We start from the raw sequence: 18,574 nt of genomic DNA, 5'->3' as shown, positions 1-18,574 counted from the left end.
CTTAGATGGTAGTGCGTTTGCCGGCACGGTAGCTCAGCGTTTTCGGTGCTCTCTGTAATGAAAAACCTGAGTCAAGAAATCTATGATCAACTAGAAGTGTTATGACGTCCGCCCAGACCAAACGCAGCGAACTATTTCGAAAAGAAAAGAACAATATATATATGGTAGAGCACTTGCCTGCCGAAGGCAAAGGTCTCTAGTTCTAGTCTCGGTCCGGCACACAGTTTTAATCTGCCAAGAAGTTTGTGTTTGTGAAAGTACTGTGTATTTATGGTGGTAAGGTGGAACAAGAGAATTCAGAAGAAATAAGTGTTTTGCCAGGAATTTGAATTATAAGATTTATCTTTGCAATAAAAAATTATTGGCCTCTTGTGAAGTAACTAGTGACTAGTGATAATTGGCCTGCACCCTTCCATGCCCGTTTAATTGTTCCTTTGTCATGGGACGTCCACAGATATTTCAGATTGGTCTTATTTCTTATTTATCGCGGTTTTATTGATCAACTGCTGAGTGGTAGATGATACCACCTTCATTAACGTTGCATGCTGGCGACGGGCACGCATCTTCACACCGGTCAGGGGTGACTGGCCTGTTACGAGGGTCTCGAAAGCGAAACACGAGTGGGACTTGTTTCACGTCTGGCGGCGCTAATGGCGAACACGACGGAACAAGGCTCGGCGCGTCCCTCTGATTGACAGACTCCACGCAGTGGGGAACGTTTCTGCTTCTGCTTGCTCCCCAGGCCGGCCCGTGTAATGAGCGTGCACTGACTCACGTGCCCGGCCGGGCACTCAGCGAATGACACGCGCCGCGTCGCGGCATGGCTTCGGGCGGTCACGCCCGTCCGTGTTGCCTCTGGGCGAAGCAGTCAAAGGGGCCGCCAGCCCGCACCCTCGCTTACACTGGCTGCCGCAGTTAACAGTAACTTCTCTGCTTTGCGAGTTCACTGTATTACGAGTGCCAGCCGGCCGCGATTAGAGATGGGCAAACTCGTTCAGCCTTGGGAACTAGTTCACTGTTGATCGCTGGTTTTTGGGAACCGTTCATTTTTCCACGTTCACCGTTCATTTGTGCTTGGTATACGTTTCTTACGAAAAATTGGAAATTAGTAGCATAGGTGACTGAAGATGGAAGGCGCCAAGAGGGACTCTTGCCTCCGCCCTGGAGTACAGTGTTTTTATTCATAACAGAATTCTCACATTGAAAAATTTCGTGATTCTGCAAAACCTCTCCGACCCGTGGCACGGCTGGCGCCAGTGTTCTCGCACTTAGAATGGCATTGCAGCCATCGATTATAGGGTCACCATCTTTGCCTTCCGCGATTCAGGCGGGAGACAAAAGAGAAAGCGGAGTGGATTCGCAGTGTCGGAGGTGGCTTGTTGACGTTTACCGTGAGGCCTGTGGTATGACGCCTGTACGCTATGGGCAGAGTCAGCGAGAGATCCCGGCAGTGACTCGATGGGACCTCGGGTTTGGTATCGGGATGGTGCGCTGTTGTGTTTTGAGGCTTTTCTGCTGCGAGGGCATGTATAGGTTCTTGTTACAAAAAATGGTTCAAATGGCTCTGAGTACTATGGGACTCAACATCTTAGGTCATAAGTCCCCTAGAACTTAGAACTACTTAAACCTAACTAACCTAAGGACATCACACACACCCATGCCCGAGGCAGGATTCGAACCTGCGACCGTAGCAGTCCCGCGGTTCCGGACTTCAGCGCCAGAACCGTTAGACCACCGCGGCCGGCGGTTCTTGTTACTGGCCATTGAAAATAAGATGTGTCTATGGCGTGACGGAGGAAATGTGTGATGCTTGCCGCTGTTGCATGTGAAAACGCTTCGTCTCCCTTGTGTCTGTGCAGGAAATTATGTGAAGTAAATAGCTGATACCACGGCGACGTCTTGCTCTCACGTGTTGCTGAATATACAGGGTGCGTCAAAAAAATGTATACACACTTTGAACCGTCATAGAAAATTTATTTCCCGTTCTACAATGTTAAATTTCTGGAAATGGAAAGCTTAAAGTCCAATTGGAAAAATAAATGTACTTTGCAAATGTGATTAATGTTCAAACTGGTGGCCTTCAGCATCAATACATTTCTGAGTACGAGTCACCACTGATTCCGTACATCGTACCAAAGTGTCCATTGAGGTTTCTGCGCACACCGCCTGAGTCTCATTCCAAAGTGTGTTCAGGTTACGTGGTTTACGTTTGTACACCTCATCTTTCACTGTGCCCCATAAGAAGAAATCCAGCGGCGTGAGGTCTGGAGAGCGTGCAGGAAACTCGATTGGTCCCCTGCGTCCTATCCACTGGCCTGGCACATTGTGATCCAGGTATGCTCGTACGTCCCTATGATAGTGCGGCGGGGCTCCATCTTGTTGGAAATAAAACTCATCATTACCGTATAATGCACGAATTGTTAGGTACGTTTCTCCAGTAACAGTACCTTCAAAGCGGAAAGGCCCAATGAGTCCCATTGCCGACAAACCACACCACACACTTACACCAGGCAAATTCAGAATCTTTTCAACTGTAATGTGAGGATTATCTTCAGCCCAGTACACCCAATTGTGCCTATTGACTGTTCCATTGAGTTTGAATTGGGCTTTATCTGACCAAATTATGCTACCCATAAATCCCGGTTCACGTCTCACCATCTCCTGAACCCATTCACAAAATTCTAACCTTCGATCTGGATCGTCGTCACTTAGCTGTTGCACCAGCCTTGGAATGTACACAAGATACTTGCCTTTCTTCAGAATGCGTAGCACACTACTAGCACTTACATTACTCTCACGTGCCGCTTGCCTCGAAGATTTTTGAGGCGAACGCTGAAACAGTCCCAAGACCGCAGTTGTGGAATCATCACTTGTAGCTGTACGTGGTCGCCCTGATCGACCTTTATGCACATCACACACTGTTCCATGAATTTCGAATTTGTCTCGTAGACGTGTAATTGTCAACCTTGAAGGTGGTTCTGCACCATACTCACTTCTCCACAGTCTTCGAATCGCAGCTACATTCCCAAACTTCCAATACAACTTAATTATCTGCTTCCGCGCTTCAAAGCTCAAACGCACGTCCGCCATGTTGCAGTTACTTCCTTGCCACTGCTTCCACCTGTTGAAGAAACATAACATTACTTTCTCACAGATATTTAACCTTGTAGAACGGGAAATAAATTGTCTATGACAGTTCAAAGTGTGTGTACATTTTTTGACGCTCCCTGTATTTCGGAATTACTGAATGGTGAAGATATCCCACGTGTAAAGAAAATGAAGCCATTTGCGCCATACTAAGGTACTGTTTTATTCTGCTCAAATCTGTGTCAGTTATATGTGCATTTATATGCCCTTCTTTAGTTGCAGAAGTTATAGAAGTGTGTAAACAGGGAGCTGTGTGGAAAGGGATGTAGAATTGAAACCCTTCCAATAAGTGAATATGCTCGGACTCTGTATTACTAAAGGTGCCTTTCGATACCAGCACCTACCTTGGGTAATAAGTGTTATTCGGAGGTTGTCATGGTACTGTAAGTAATTATTATACTCAAAATTGTTTATTGTGATTATACTAAATTGGAGATGAGATGTAAGGTCGGTTGTGTGCCGCTGTAATTTACTATTGTCGCCTCTGTGTGGCAGCTTAGCATTTCAGTGGTTTCAATCATTATTCCTGTCATATTTCGAGTTTCGTATTCGCGAGTTTGCTTAAGCTGACACTGTTAAGTTGAGTGGTAAGACCCGTAAACAGGCACGTCAAACTGGGTATTCTATGAGCTCAAGACGATATTCTATTACGTGGTACCTTAGTCTGTTATAGGTTAGAAGTATTTTACGTGTTATTAATATTCTGCTGTTTCCTTTGTCTAAAGAGGAGCTAGTTGAGTGAACTAGTTGTTTATATTTTATAAGTGTGTTACGCGTTGTGCCTTTTCATGTTAATTGTTTTTAAGAAGCTACAAATGACTCTGTGTATGTTGTAGGTAGCTGAAACTGACGTGTTCACGGGGGTCGCGTCCTGACGGGGTTGATAGTGGCCCTTTTTATTACGGCACATCCCGCTATCCTCCTTCACTACATTTGTCTCGTTTATATCGTTACTACGTTTGTCGAGTGGAATTAGGGCTTACTGTAATCACCTTATATATTGAAGTTAAGTATCTCCCTTGCCAGGACGCGAACCTTTGTGGATATAGTCGTATTCTCATCTGTACACATTTTCAAATGTGTACATTTTCAAATGTCCAAATGTGTGTGAATTCCTAGGAGACCAAACTGCTGAGGTTGTAACGCCGGAAATGCATATCCTCCTATTTCCATCTATTGCACTGCAAATTTTTTTCCTTATTTTGTTACCTGAAGATATAACATTTCTGTGTCTTTGTATATTGTAATTGTTTTACTATTTGTATATATATGCATTTATGTCGATGTATAATTGGTTTGTTTTGTGAATATTATTTGTATTTATACGCTGGGTCTGGCCTAGGGAAAACTATACTATCGAACGAATACATCGATAAGTCGTGTGGAGAACGAAAGTGTTTAGGATCTTTGGGAGTGTGAACTTCTCCTGCGTGGAGCGCGGGCAGAGCAAAGGGGTCTGGCTGGGGTGGTGCAGTGGAGCAGATGTGTTGTGTGAAGCTCCCGCGAGTTGCCGCGCTTTCGGGGTTTGGCAGAATGTAATTGCGCTCGACTTGCGATGGTAGTTTCTGACATGGTGTCGCGGACGGGAAGCATTAGCTGGCGCACATCAAGAGCCCGTTTTGTCTGGTGACCGTGTCGAGAAGAAGGCGCGCCAACATCCAGCTTCAGCAACAGCGACGGCCGACAATGAGTGACTGTCGCCACCTCCTCGATCGACGGCTTCAAACCTTCAATCAGCCAACAAGGAAGACTGGAAGCACGTAAAGTTTTAGAACTGTATGGCAGACCTCAGCTTTTCAAGCTTTTAAAAATTGCATCACAAAATTACAGCAACTTAGCATGAACGTTTGTTGCTCATTGTCCCAATTGCATTACCAAGCAGGGTCCCTTCCTTTTTCGGAATGAACCCGAGTGTCGTTGAAATTCAAACGCCAGCATCTTTCGATTTCAATGCTTTAATTTCAAAGTTCAGTTAAGGTATTCATAGCTGGCTACAATATTTAGATTACACAAGCACAAACTAAGAGTGCGAGTTTTGTTACCGTATTTTAGCTTACCTGTGACTGCAGCTCAGCTTGGTACGTACTAAATGTTACTATTGTTAATTGTTCAGAATCATTTAATTCAAGTTGAAAGTTAAATCTCTTATTTCTAAATTGTGTAGATTCAAGTAGCTTTTGAAATGATTGTTGAAGTAGTCCAAGACTAACCGTATTTTACTGAATTTCGATGTGCTTCAGAAAGAAAGCTCACTATTAACTTCAGTCACTAAATTAACTTTCGATTTTCCGGTTTTATTAATTCTTTTGCTGAATTAAGTCAGAGTGTAGCGAAATTTATTACTTCTGACAAACTTTCAGTTTTCACACTACACTTGTCAACCTTCAGTTGCCACGCTTCTAGTGCTAATTATATGTGTAATAATCTTTCTTTTTCAGTTACTATAGTAATTGTCCTTACGACTGGCGACCGTAATTTCCCCCAAATCTCAAATATCTAATTACCGCTAGTTGATTGTTAACGTAACGGCCGTACATTTACTTTCTTTATTAACTTTACCCCTATTTCAAAATTAATTTCCACCAGTTTCATTAGCATTTTTCCTTTCATTTAGATGTAACCCTTTCCTCCCTCTTTACCGACAAATTAACCTCGGTGACGATTGCTTTTCCCAAATTTCCATTAGGTACACGCGGTTTAATTTTTCACTGTCATTAAGGTCGATACGTGAGGGGGAGGTTACAAGGTCATCGGTCCCTAGACTTACACACTACTAAAAGAACTTATGCTAGGAACAGCACACACACATGCCCGAGGGAGGACTCGAACCTCAGGCGCGAATGGCCACGCAATCCGTCACATAGCACCTCTAACCACGCGGCCACTCCTCGCGGCTCGGCACATTTTATCAGTAAATTAAACGGCATAGCGTTACAGTCGAAGGACATATTACTTTTTATGTGCTGTCGCTTTTCACTATGTCCGGAGCCGCGCGACTGCTATGGTCGCAGGTTCGAATCCTGCCTCGGGCATGGATGTGTGAGATGTCCTTAGGTTAGTTAGGTTTAAGAAGTTCTAAATTCTAGGGGACTGATTACCATAGATGTTAAGTCCCATAGTGCTCAGAGCCATTTTTGAGCTATTCACTATGGTTCCACTCAATGTAGTGTTGCAACAGCTGAATCGAATTTTTCCTCCCGGTGTTACAGAACTGTTTAAATTTGCCTCACAACCACGTATTTCAAATCGAACGAAGAGTTCTATGACCAGACTGATGGTGCCGTCCCTTAAGCCCGGATATAGCGAATTTATTTATGGAAAAATTCGAGCAGCAGGTATTGCAAAGTGTGAAGAAGGAACCGAATATTTTATTCTGTTATGTGGATGATACGCTTAAGTTGTGGCGGCACGGAGGGAGGAACTGGATCGTTTTGAAAAACATCTGAACGGTATCAGTCTGAAGATTCAATTTAACATGGAGGAGGAGGCAGGTGTAAGATTAAATTTTCTTAGTGTTGTGCTAGTTTTTAAGAAAGAAGATAGTAACATGGGCCACACGGTATACCGAAAAAGCCACGAACACAGACCATTATCTACTGAAACGTCCCCTTTGAACAATTTTACATGTGAAACGTCCACTTAGAACAATTATACAAGCCTGTGCTTAACCTGACACACAATATTATTTAGCGCAACGCAATCTGACTTTCAATAACCCCTACAAAACAATGGCCCTGACTAACTTTAACCTATACCTTTTACAAATCACTTACCTCACAAAAATCTTCGCTACTCAAGCTACTGCAAAACAGCGAGCGCCACTACTGCCAGCTAAATAAAAGATTCAAACTACTGAAGGTACTAACTACTGATAGGGATAGTTAGCAAATGAAAGATATTAATAGAGAACAAACAATGTATTTACCTTAATATTCATAATTGACATTCAGTCTTACAGATTATCAAAACTCCGCCATCTCTCTCCCCACGTCCACCACTGCTGGCGGCTCACCTCCAACTGCCCAACGCTATCTGCCGTTCACATCCAGCTATAGCAGTTCATGACAACAATGGCAGGCAACAATGCAAACTAGCCACATACTGCACACAGCACAGCCAGTGATTTTCATACAGAGAGCGCTACGTAACGTTGCCAATAAGAAAACCATAAACAGCAAACTTACGTAAAGAAAACATAAACAGCCTACTTACATAGCCCCCATGCTCCCCACAAAAAATTTTACAAAATGTTTTTGGCCAGTGGCCAATACAGATTTGAAAAATTTTTTCATAATTACAATAACAAAGATATCAAATGCACACACTTATTGACACAATGTTGGTCAACAGCTAAAATTTTTTTCACAGTCAATAAAGACAGTCCAGATTGTTCATCATAATAGTAATTACAGTTTTTGTTTTTCACAAAGTCTCATTACTAAAAGAAATTGCACATAGAAGTAGTGGATTTCCATGCAGTCTTGAAGAAGTAGTGTTGTCCTTCCAACGGAAAGACAGTGCTGACTCTTGAAATGCTGACAGGTAATGGGCCACAATGGAGCAAACCCACAGCAGAGTCATTCGAAGTTCTGACGAATATTGGTAGGTAGGTCATCACTGAGCAGACCCACTGCAGTCCTGGTAGAGAGTATTGGGGGGCCACCAGAGGTGCAGACCCACTGCAGTCCTGGTAGAAATTGTGGACAGGCCCACTGTACTCCTGGTAGAGATTGTGGTATCGGTGGGCCACCCGAGGTGCAGACCCACTGTAGTCCTTGTAGAGATGGCCAGCAGCCATCTGTTGCGACTGTGCAGGTGCACAATCACCATTGAAGAGTCTTGCGGATAATAGAGCAAGTCCATAACCACCACTTGTGCACTCACAAAGTTTTTGGGAATTGTCCTTAGAACCAGCAATGCTGTTATCCAGTCCCTTGCTGAATTATTAACACACATGCAAACACTAACAGTCCCTACTTCTCACATATTGTCCATATACTATGACCAACAGAAATGTGTGCAGTGAAATGAATGCGTACAAGTTGCTGAATTTGATTAACTGGCGTCAATTACAGTTATATAACATAAGAATACAATAACAAAGGTACAAAAAACATCATTAAAAACATAACAATACAGATAATATTTGTAGTAATAGGGCTTTACAAAAGAATAGAAATAAACATATACATCAGTGTTACAGGAATGATGACATGAGTACATACATAAAAGATCAGAATCACTTTTAAAAATTCAACTTCACACATGAGCATTAAAACAGAATAAATAAAGTCTAAGCATCTTTACAAAGAAAATAACAGAGTATTAGAAAAATTCTACAACATAGCTCTCATCAGCTAAACACATAAAGACAGGAAAAACACAAATACACAAGGGTACACAAACACATAGTGGGATAACACCAAAAGGAAAGGACAACACACAATTACATATTGGGAAAAAGCAGCAAAGAGGAAAGGACAGGGTTTGTTTTACTGCAGTATTTTGCTTGGAGATCTCCCTTCATTCCATAGATCGTTCGTCTTATTTCAACCTTTGCTTCCACCAAAAAAATCCTATCCAAGCATGCTTTCTGTATTTATGTGTTCACATATTTCTTACCTCATTATTTATTTCAAAGATAATCCTACCTACACCTCCTTCCTGTATTCTATTCATATTTCTTTCAAAATAATTATTTCTGATTGTACAATACTCATTGGGGCCCAAATCTTTCTTCACAATGCATTCTTTACCTATTCTCCATAGTCAGTTTCTTATATAGTCTACCCCCTCTTAAGCTAACTTAAATCTACTGAGCTCAGATATATATACCAAGGGACGAGGCAATGCAGCAAAAAAAAAAAAAAATAATTAACACAAACATCAATGACAAAATATAGAAATGGCAAAGCAAGCAGCATAAATTAGCAAAGCAAGTGCAATATTACAACTAATATAAGGCAATGCAGGAAACAAGAAAAACTAGCTTAGAAGAGTAACACAAAGTCAAATTCAGTAACACTATGCCTGACAAACAGCAGCAACTTATACCTAAACATGACATAGCTCAAGCAGAAAAAATATTACAGGAAAAACAACAATGCAGACAAGGGAAATGCATATTCACATCTTAATGTCTATGTAATTAAAGTGGTGCACCATAACAACTGATTGTAAAAAAAAATATTACCATGTACTAGAAAAGAAAATTATGTGTTACTGTTGCTAGTTTCTTCTTATTGTTCTTTCCTTTCCAAGTGCTCCTTTCTTAAAGAATGTGGATTACAAAATTATCATTTAATAGATCTGTTGACAGAAAGAGTTCACATTAGCAAATGCATCTCATTTTATAAAAGCAATGCTGCAACACAGCTGGAAACCAGATATCAAATGAAATAAGCAATTACGCAAACCAAAGCATAAAAATATCATTCAGTAGTCATGTGACATTTCATTTCATAAGTTAATGGCTCTCAACTCTCGTAGAAAGACACTTGTCATAATCAGGTGAGCAGATGTACGAATATTTCCCATCAATTCATAAGCATTTCAATAATTAGCACAAAATTTCCCATCAATTCATAAGCATTTCAATAATTAGCACAAAGTGCGAGTAATCATATGTTTTTAAGTAACGAGGGTGTCGCATTAGCGATGAAAGGCACACCTTAATGGCTTGTTCTCCAGGTGTTTGACACAGCTGTGTGCCCACAACGCATTACAAAAATCATATGTTTTCAAGTAGCGAGCGTGTCGCATTAGCGATGCCCTCTACAAAGAAATGTCATTAACAGAGGTATAGGCCTCTCTTTGTCCTTCTCTTCCACCTGTGCCTCTGGCACACCCTAATGGCTTTCTTTTCTACCTGAGCGTCTGAAAAGGCTTGTTCTCCAGGTGTCTGACACACCTGGGTGCCCACGTCACATTATGTGCAGGTGGTCACTTAACTTTCTTACGGAAATATTTACGACAGTAGTTTCCGCTACAGTGACAGTCTCATATAAAAACATTTCACAGGTCAAGAATTTTATTGACATAAACATACCTCAACAGCATAATACACATCGTCGTCGTAAAAATAACATCATAACACCTCAGTCAAATGTCAAAAACGTCGTAGCTTCCTCCAATGATTTCAAAACCTAAAGAAAATTCTCTGCTCATTTCGGTAGTGTCATCTACCTTAAACGTACTTTAAAAATTATGATCTCATACCAAAATACATCATTCAAAGCTCTCATAGTATCACAATGGTACCAAAAAAATATGAACAGTGCAAAAGGTACAGACAAAGTACAATTTCTTAAGTGTGAAGTAATCCAACTCTGTAATTGCGTAAACATGTGTCACTGACGTAGTAAAAGGATGTTTGTTTCTCTGTTAAATGATCAGATAGGTGTGTAATTTATGTGTTAGAGAAATATGGTACCGATGTGTTAAATTGTATAAGCAAATACCATATTAGCTAGGGCTCCTTGTGCTTGCCAAACACATGGTACACAAAGTAGGCGTGTACCCCCCTGAGGTTTGTTGTAATTATACCCTCAGGTGTTACAGATTACAGCAATGGAATGAAATGTATCACGAAAAACTTTCTTTGTAATTCAAAAACCTTTAAAAATAAATGTTTTAAGTACAAAATTAATTACTCAAATACGTGTCCAGTAGCGCTAAATATGCGTCTTGCTGTAAGATAATCTCTGGGAAGTGTCGTAGTTATCGTCCTCCAAAAGCTAAGTTCAGCAGAAGCCAATGTACTTACCTCATGATAAACAAAAGTGAAATGCTTTGCGTATAGATATCTTACTTATTACGCTTATTGCCGTGATGAAGAAATTACTGTGCTGTAAAGTATTGTTGTGCTACGGAAAAGACTGTCTCATTGTAGCTACACCACAAAAGTTACTACTAAAACATGTTTTACTTTCCAAAATAATTCAGAAAAACTGTGCAGATAAAAAACAGATACACCACAAAAGCAACATTGTAAATTGTCACTCATTAATAGCGTCGTGATAAAATCGTGTAGCTGTCACATAAACTAACCACTGTGTCATCTAGTATCTCACAAAAAGTACTTTAAATCCAGAATGTATTTTCAAGTAAACCAAAATGTTGCATGAAAATTTCATTAGCAGTGCTGGTATATGTTCTAAGTATGTAAGCCTAATAGTCGTTACGTAATCATGCAACTAACAAGCAAGAATGTACACACACAATAACACTGTGTCGTCTGTTCGCAATAACAATGCATTCGTAATTTCTGTTTAAAAAAGTTCTCTTGGTTCTTGACTGGATGGTTAGTTAGCTTTAAAACATAGTTGCATGTTAACAGTGTCTCAGTGTGACAAATTGTACAAGTAACGTGAAGTGACAATTGCAAAGACTAAGTTAAAAAGCAGATTATCTGTCAATAAATGGTTTTACATGAGAAATGTGGTGTAAACCTTTACTCTTCCTAGTACGCAGAGTTTCAACTTCAACGCAATTATCATGTGGCATACGTCGGATTCTGTAAGGTCCATTGTAAACTAGAAAGAATTTGTGACTCAAGTGTTTCTTCTTATGTGACAATGAATGAGCTTTAATGAGAACTTTCTGACCAATACATAATTTCTTTGCATTTGCTTTACCGTGTAGTTTTCTCCTTTTGTCTGCTGCAGATTTTATATTTTTAAGAGCCAAATCAATTATGTCTTTGTGGCGAAGTTTACGTGTATTCGGGAAAGGTACAAGCTCTCTGATTCTGTTCGGAGGTTCTACATTCTTCAGTACAAGAGTAGGTGGTAAAGCAGTGGAATCATGAGGCATTTCATTCAGCACATTTTGAAATAAGTGTAAATATCTGTCCCAATGCTGATGCTTTCTGTGACAATAAAGTCTGCAAAGCTTATTGATTTCTTTCATAATCCGTTCAGACGGGTTACAGTGTGGTGAATACAATGAAATAAAAACAGGTTTGATTTTATGATTCCGAAGCATGCGTAACCAAACAGCAGATCTGAATTGCGGTCCGTTATCTGAAATGACTTTACTAACGTGTCCAACTTCACGTAAGAAATTTTTAACAAAGGCGTTGGATACAGACCGTCCAGTGGCTTTACGTAACGGAGTGAAAGAAACAAATTTTGAAGTAAGTTCAACAGCGACTAGAACGTACGAAAATCCATTATATGTTCTGACAAGGGGTCCCAAAAGATCAACAGCAGCAAATTCTTTTAATTTAGAAGGAATAATAGGAAACAACGGAGCACGATGTGAGATAGTAGATGGTTTCGCCTTTTGACAAAGTTTACAAATAGACAAGACTCTTCGAATTCGCTTTTCCATATTGTTAAAATAACAAGTCGTTCGAAGAATATGATAACATTTTCGTGGACCAAAATGTGCGTAGCTGAAATGAATGTACCAAATGAGCTTATTAACAAAATCGTCTGGAATGCAAAGTACCCATAGCTTGTCATCAACAGTGCAGCGTTTGAAGAGTATGTTGTTTCTAACCAGGTAATAATGCCGAATCTGAGTGTGTGTCTTTTCATGCCATTTACTTTTGATATCTTTCCAAATCGGATCTTTATCTTGTTCATGAGCAATGTCCTTTAAAGATGTGGTGATGAAGTTTTCAAAGGCGACTTTCTGAATGTAAAGAATACTGAAATTTTTCTCGAGGTTGCCTTCTGTGTTACTTTTCTCAAGCCCAGCCGGTGCGCGTGACAGCGCGTCCGCAACAATGTTCTCCTTGCCGGGAATGTAGACTATTGTGAAGCGGAATTCTTGCAGAAACAATGCCCAACGTTTTAACCTATCATGATTTAATTTTGAAGACATAAGAAACTGTAATGCACGATGATCACTGTATACTTTTACGTGCTTACCAGAAAGAAAGAAACGGAATTTGTTAAATGCCCAAACGATAGCTAAAGCTTCTAATTCAGTAACGGAATAATTTTTTTCAGATTTTGTTAGCACTCGGCTAGCAAAAGCAATGGTTTTCTGAACAGTAGTGTCATTTTCTATGGCTTCTTGAAATAAGTGGGCACCAAGACCGACTTTAGAAGAATCCGTGCTAAGGCAGAAATCTTGTGACAGATCTGGATGAGCTAGTATTGGCGCGTGAAGTAACGCTTCTTTCAAAGAATTGAATTCCAACTGTGCTTGTTCGTCCCAGTTCCAAATAGTATTTTTTCCAGTGAGAGAACAAAGTTTTGGTGTAACTAGAATTTGCATATTCAGAAAACGACGGTAAAAATTTACGAGACCTAGAAAACTGCGGACTTGTCTTTTTGTGGATGGAACTGGAATGGCTCTGATTGCTTCTAACTTTTCAGGATCCGGCTGAATGCCTTCAGAAGAAATAATATGTCCCAAAAACTTCACCTTTGTCCTACCGAATTCAGACTTTTCCAAGTTAACTGTAATTCCAGATTCTGCAAAAATACGTAACAAACTGTTGAGTATGCGGTTATGTTGTTCCCATGAAGCTTCTGCTATTAGAATATCGTCCACATATAAGGTGATGTGACGTTTTAAGAACTCAGGTAATATGGAATTTAACCCGCGAATGAATGCTGCTGAAGAAATGTTCAAACCAAAAGGAAGTTTCCGAAACTGATAACAAACGCCGAAACAAAGGAAAGCTGTGTATTTTCTACATTCTGGATGAAGTTCGATCTGATAAAAGCTGGATCTGAGATCAATGGAAGACAACACTTTTACACCATTAAAATTTTGAAGAAGTTCTTCCATCGTCTGCGGCCTGTCTGTTTCAGGAATAATGATAGTATTGATTTGTCTCGAATCTAAGACAAGTCTGATCGATCCATTTTTCTTCTCAACAACATGTAACGGATTGTTGTATGAGCTTACTGCAGGCTCAATAATGCCCTCGTCAAGCATATATTGTATTTCTGTTCTAACACGGTCCCTATAATGTGCTGGAATTACGTATGGTCTAACACAAAATTTAATATGCTCACGAACACGAAATTGATATTGAAATCCCTTGATTGTTCCTGTTTTGTGAGTAAAAACTGTGGAATGTGCTTGTAAAATCTCAAAAAGGTCCTGCCTATCAGTGTCATTACAATTCTCAATTGTTTGAATTTTATTCTGAATTAACTCATTAATTTCAAATATGCCGTCGATGTCATCCCTGTCAGTACTTGCAGAGTGATTGTTAGTGTCTAGTTCCGTAGAAAATTCCGAACTGTTATCTAACAGAAGGTAAAGCCGATTAATTTCCTCATCATGGTTTGAGAGCCAGTCTTCAAATTTCAAAGCTATTGACATACCTTCTTTCTCTAAACTTATTTCAGCATCGTGAAAGCTTAAGATTGCTTTGTATTCATTCAAAAAGTCTACTCCCAGTATAATTTCCGTCGACAATAATGGAACAATAAGAAAGTTCATAGAGAAGCTATGGCTTTGACAAAAGAATTCTAAGTTGGTTTGTTGGCGTACATCTACACTTTTTCCAAAGATTGCACCTTGTAATTTAATCTTACGTAACGGAAGTGTGGGGCAATCGTTCGCTTTGTTGCATTTGCTAAAAGCTGTTTCGCTAATTACTGAAATGGGACTGCCAGAGTCAAGTACTGCCGTAAATTTTACGTCATTTACAGTAATGTGGATCACAGGATATGCAATGTTGTTATGTTTTACGTCGTGTTCCTGGAGTAAGATGTCTCTAATATCTTCCATTTTTACGTAATTACTAGCTACGGCAGCTGCGTCATCAGTTTCATAAGTACGTCTTGTGGCTGCCAGTGGTGTGAGTCATCGCCTATTGTCTCTTTGTTGGCGCGCGTCGTTATTGGGATTTGGAGACCTAACTTCTACAAATTCGCCTTGCCCAGAGGGCCCAGCTCTGTTTAAAACTCGCCAGTTCTGATGCAGTTCAGGTCTGTCGTTACGATCATATCGTCTGTCGTCATGTCGGTAGGTTCGATAGTTTCTTTCTTGTCGGTCATGTGGTGGAGAATTTCTCCCAGAATCGTAACTACGCGCTGGACCGTTGCGTCTAAAGTTATTCTGTCTCCCTTGATAATAGTTATTTTGGTTCCCATATTGTCTGTTTCTCTGATTGTCTCTGTGATAGTCATTACTGCGGAGAGGTGATCTTTCCCTGTAATTATTACTACTCTGCCAACGGTTGTCATATGGGTGGTGTCTGTTTTGGTCACGATTTACGTTGTAAGAATAGGTTTGTCGTGGCCATTTATTGTTTCTGTCGTCACGGAATTGTGACGGATGTGCCCTGTAGTGATTGTTTTCCCGTTTTCGCATCCCGCGACTGTCTGTGTCAATTTCCAGTTCTTGTAACAGTCCCTGAAAAGCTTCAATGTCGTCTTTGCAACGTCCTGCTAAAATAATATGTCTCAAATGTTCGGGCAGTTTGATTAAGCAAATGCGGATGAGTTCTGAGGGGCTGTATGGGTTTGATAGGTACTGATTCTTGTGCAACATGTCTTCAAAATATTTGACAAGACTGGAAAATTCAGATTGTTCAAAGTGTTTCATCATCATGATGCTATGTTTTACGCGGTCTTGTGTGGCTTGAGACCAATATGCTGAGAGGAAGGCATGGTAAAATTCTCCTTCACTGTGGCAATCGTGAATGACCGATCGCATTCTTACAGCTGGTTCATTCTCCAAATAGCCACACATAAATTCTAATCTGTGTTCTAATGACCAGTTGGGAGGAAAACAATGAGAGAATTGATGGAGCCACGCTTGTGGATGAATGTCGTTGGCAGAATTCTTGAATGTTTTGAATTTACGTGTAGTAATGAACAGCTTATAGTCAAAGTCATCGTGTCGGCGAGTAGCATGTCGGTCATTGTCACGTCGTTTCGGCGGTTCCATCTCAAAATTCGGTGTACCTTGCCAATTTCTTTCATAATTACCGAAAAGCCCTGTGTTATTATTTTGTGGCTTTTCCGTATTTATAAGTTCCTCTTCCCGTGTTGGAGCGCGAGTATCCTCTGAAATATGTAATTCTTGTATTACCTGTGTCAACTGATCTTGTACTTCCCGGATTTCTCTTTTGTACTGTGTATTGATTTGATTTTGATTTTGTTTGAATTTTCTAATTTGTTCATACTCTTCTGTGTCAGTGAAGGCTATGGGTCTTGTGTCATTCAGATCATCATCTACCTTTGTAGATAAGTTAGTGACCTGATCCGAAAGTTCGGCTACTTTCTCTGATAATGAACTAATTTCCCCCATGTGTCTTTCTACTGTGTCCTTTAAGTTTTCCTGAGTTTTTGCAAGTTGCGTAACCGAATCGGTAGATGCAACTGAGTCCATTTTAGCTTGCAAGGTCTCATGATTTTCATGAACAATAGTTTGCAGTTCTTTTATGGCTGCTTCGTGATTCTGTAATGCATTTTCATGCCGCGAAAAAATAGGCTGAAAATGCTCACAAATTTGTGTTTTTACGTCATTACAGACTTTTTGACATTTCGATTCAATGTTATGTAACTCAGTAGTTAAATCTTCACGTGTTTGTTCAAGTGTGGTGTCTAACTTCCGAAGATTTTGTTCCATTGTGTCTAACTTTTTAAGATTTTGTTCCATTGTGTCTAACTTTTGAAGATTTTGTCCCATCTGTCTCTGATTTTGTTCCATTTGTTGCATTAGTTGTAATAACAATGCATTAGTGTCTGGAATCTGTTCCTCTACTCTTTTCGGCAGTGCATTTGCGCCGGCAACATTCACATTTTGACAAGCTGAAAATGTGTCTTGACTTATTTGAGAAAACGGTGAGGACGCAAAACCTGAATCTACAGTATTTGCAATATTGTGTCCTATCATTTCGGATTCCTGAGGCGAGCTGTTGCCGACCGACCGATCGATAATGCTTCCCTGTTCACTACCTGTTTGACTGTCTACGCCATTGTTTGACGTCCGCTCCATTTCCCTATGCACAGTTACCAAATTACTACTTTGAACATTAGTTAACTCATTACACAGTGGCGCTAACACATTGCTTTCGTCTTCACTGTCGTTTCTCAGTTTACTTTGGAGCCGAGTGTTACGTTTTTCACACGCCATTATTGTGACAATATTTCACACGATAACACAGAAAAACACAATTTGAAGAGCAAAAATAGGAGAACACATTAACATAGCACTGAAACTAATATCTAGTTAATTGCAGCTGCGAAATACTTGGTGCAAATCTACATGCATACCACAACTGTTTTACAGTACAACAATGAAAGACTGCAACTACAAAGGAGATTCTCTCTACAATTACGCACTAGCAATAAACAAAATCTACACTAATTACACAAACTACAAGAAAAAAATCAGAAGATTCCAGTGAGGTATCCTAGGCTAAGGGTCGACATATGAAACGTCCCCTTTGAACAATTTTACATGTGAAACGTCCACTTAGAACAATTATACAAGCCTGTGCTTAACCTGACACACAATATTATTTAGCGCAACGCAATCTGACTTTCAATAACCCCTACAAAACAATGGCCCTGACTAACTTTAACCTATACCTTTTACAAATCACTTACCTCACAAAAATCTTCGCTACTCAAGCTACTGAAAAACAGCGAGCGCCACTACTGCCAGCTAAATAAAAGATTCAAACTACTGAAGGTACTAACTACTGATAGGGATAGTTAGCAAATGAAAGATATTAATAGAGAACAAACAATGTATTTACCTTAATATTCATAATTGACATTCAGTCTTACAGATTATCAAAACTCCGCCATCTCTCTCCCCACGTCCACCACTGCTGGCGGCTCACCTCCAACTGCCCAACGCTATCTGCCGTTCACATCCAGCTATAGCAGTTCATGACAACAATGGCAGGCAACAATGCAAACTAGCCACATACTGCACACAGCACAGCCAGTGATTTTCATACAGAGAGCGCTACGTAACGTTGCCAATAAGAAAACCATAAACAGCAAACTTACATAAAGAAAACATAAACAGCCTACTTACACTACTCTGGGACTTGAACCACTACCACAACAAACGCAAGGCATCATAAAAACGCCGGTCGGGGTGGCCGAGCAGTTCTAGGCGCTATAGTCTGGATCCGCGCGACCGCTACGGTCGCAGGTTCGAATCCTGCCTCGGGCATGGATGTGTGTGACGTCCTTAGGTTAGTTAGGTTTAAGTAGTTCTAAGTTCTAGGGGATTGATGACCTCAGAAGTTAAGTCCCATAGTGCTCAGAGGCATTTGAACCGTCATAAAAATTATGGCGGATAGAGCAAGGAAAGTCTGCGAACCAGAGCTGCTTGACGCAGTATTAAAACATCGCACCAACGCATGGGACAAGAATGGTTATTCGTTCGCTGAGGTGGAAAGACCAGCGTGGGAGGTGTACGTGGATACCACAAAAAGAACTGCAAAAAATGGACTAGAAGAGCACAAGGGTAACAGCAGAGGTGG

The sequence above is a fragment of the Schistocerca cancellata genome, chromosome 9 (genome assembly GCF_023864275.1).
Source record: "Schistocerca cancellata isolate TAMUIC-IGC-003103 chromosome 9, iqSchCanc2.1, whole genome shotgun sequence".
NCBI classification, from domain to species: domain Eukaryota; kingdom Metazoa; phylum Arthropoda; class Insecta; order Orthoptera; family Acrididae; genus Schistocerca; species Schistocerca cancellata.
Note: the sequence above shows the minus strand (reverse complement) of the source record.